Genomic DNA, 2500 nt, shown 5'->3' on the forward strand with positions numbered 1-2500 from the left:
ACCCGCAACCCTCGCAATATAGTTCGCTACTCGCACTGCCCGCACCCCTGTGTATCGCTTCATGTTAAACACCTTGCAAGTCTTGCTCACTTTCCACATGCTCCTGCTGTACACTGTAATGTGGATGGCAGCAGGACGTACATGCCGCCCCTCCCCACGTCCCCACCTTGCCCCCTGCCTTCGCAAGCTGGTTGGTGAGAAGTTTGCATGTTCAATGCCCTTCGCATGCGACGTACTCAGGCTACGTTGTGGTGCGGCCTGTGTCAACTGTCCGCTGATGTCGTACGCGTGAACCACAATCTGTACTGCACATTCGTCCTTATGTACTGAATGATACATCGTGGCACATGTGTGACCGCACAACGACTGCGCCCAAAAACGGCGGACCATACAGTGCAAATATTGTGCACGCAGCTACGTGTCGTCTCCCTATGAGAGCTGGATTGCAGTGTGGTACGCCATAGAGACGTGTGGGAGGAACGGACGCCGTGGATGGCGATCAGCATGAGCTGTCTGTTGATGTATTCGGACCTAGTCGTCTCTCCTCACACACCGTGATGGCATGGTGCACCGCGTTCCATATCTGCGACATGCTACAGAGGCCGGTTGACAGTCGTTCGAGCAATGGACATCGCATACGTACGGGGGCCACCTTCCACGTATTGTCTAGGCGTGCACATTTTGTTGCGTGTATGTGGGCAGACGTAGTGTGGCGTGACACCTGACACAGGCATGCAATAATCGTTGAAGTTGCAAATGGCGATGGACGCCTGCGTTTTCTGGTGAAGTTACGCAAATGAACAAATGGTAACCTGTTGTGGTGCGGTTGTTCTCGCTAGGGGTGAATCGGTGATGGCGACGATAGGTTGAGGTACTAACCGGTTGTTCCAGCGATACCCACCATGCCGACGAAACTGAACGGCATCTGGGTGTGAAGCGATACGCGGCGGTGGCTGGGTGGGACCGTCCCCGGCCGGTGAGGGGGCGCCTCCCGGCGTGCTGGCCGCGCGGTGCGTGGGCGCACGCGCTACAGCCGGCTGGTGGGGGCGGCCAGTGGCAGGCGCGCCGGCCGACGGACGCGGCAGGCGTCGCAGCTGCGCGCCGGCGCACCCTGCGCGCGGCGCCGTGCGGCCAAAGTAGGTCCTCGCGGGCCCGGTGCGAAGCGCGGTGGACATCTTCAGTGTGCTGGTCCGATTGAGGACTGTGTGCGTTGAGGATGCGCCGCCGCCCGGCGCTCGGCGCCGCGACGCCGTCTGCTGCTCGGTCGCCCCAGCGGTTCTCGCTGGTGGTTTGTATCGCAGCTGTGCGGATGTGTTGGCGCGTGCGCTGTGCTGGGAGAGTTCGCTTCGGCACCCAAGTGGGGCTTTTGTCCTTCTGTGGCGCTGGCGTTGGAGCTGCCGGTCACCGTAGGTGGCGCGTGTTGTCTCCCGCCGGCAATGCCACGACAGCACGCTCCCGGGCCTCTGTCGGCAGCGGCAAGCTCAGTTGGGAGCACGGGTGGTCGCACCGAAAGCGTCTACTCGCCTAACTCCGGGCGATTGCGCCTCTCTCGAACCCGACCAAGTACTTGGGACGGCGCTGCGCGCCGCCGGGACCTGAGAGGGTTTCGAGGTGTATTGTGCAGGGGAGCTCAGCCTCCTCCTGTTTGCAGAATGATTGAGCGGACGCTTGCGTGTTCGCGCGGGCCCCCGGGACACACTCCCGGGCGGCCAGCTGCTCAGCTCTAGTTGACGCAGCTCCCTGGTTGATCCTGCCAGTAGTCATATGCTTGTCTCAAAGATTAAGCCATGCATGTCTCAGTACAAGCCGCATTAAGGTGAAACCGCGAATGGCTCATTAAATCAGTTATGGTTCCTTAGATCGTACCCACGTTACTTGGATAACTGTGGTAATTCTAGAGCTAATACATGCAAACAGAGTCCCGACCAGAGATGGAAGGGACGCTTTTATTAGATCAAAACCAATCGGTCGGCTCGTCCGGTCCGTTTGCCTTGGTGACTCTGAATAACTTTGGGCTGATCGCACGGTCCTCGTACCGGCGACGCATCTTTCAAATGTCTGCCTTATCAACTGTCGATGGTAGGTTCTGCGCCTACCATGGTTGTAACGGGTAACGGGGAATCAGGGTTCGATTCCGGAGAGGGAGCCTGAGAAACGGCTACCACATCCAAGGAAGGCAGCAGGCGCGCAAATTACCCACTCCCGGCACGGGGAGGTAGTGACGAAAAATAACGATACGGGACTCATCCGAGGCCCCGTAATCGGAATGAGTACACTTTAAATCCTTTAACGAGTATCTATTGGAGGGCAAGTCTGGTGCCAGCAGCCGCGGTAATTCCAGCTCCAATAGCGTATATTAAAGTTGTTGCGGTTAAAAAGCTCGTAGTTGGATTTGTGTCCCACGCTGTTGGTTCACCGCCCGTCGGTGTTTAACTGGCATGTATCGTGGGACGTCCTGCCGGTGGGGCGAGCTGAAGGCGTGCGACCGCCTCGTGCGTGC

At 58.5% G+C, this 2500-nt stretch overlaps 1 non-coding gene across 1 annotated transcript in view; it reads left to right on the forward strand.

Moving 5' to 3' along the window:
* The first annotated feature begins 1737 nt into the window (after nt 1-1737).
* The window catches only part of LOC124772086, a 1909-nt gene continuing 1146 nt past the window's right edge, over nt 1738-2500 (forward strand). The window contains exon 1 of the ribosomal RNA XR_007013763.1: nt 1738-2500. This exon is cut by the window's right edge and continues 1146 nt beyond it. This is a non-coding gene — a ribosomal RNA (small subunit ribosomal RNA).

The sequence above is a fragment of the Schistocerca piceifrons genome, unplaced genomic scaffold, assembly GCF_021461385.2.
Source record: "Schistocerca piceifrons isolate TAMUIC-IGC-003096 unplaced genomic scaffold, iqSchPice1.1 HiC_scaffold_936, whole genome shotgun sequence".
NCBI classification, from domain to species: domain Eukaryota; kingdom Metazoa; phylum Arthropoda; class Insecta; order Orthoptera; family Acrididae; genus Schistocerca; species Schistocerca piceifrons.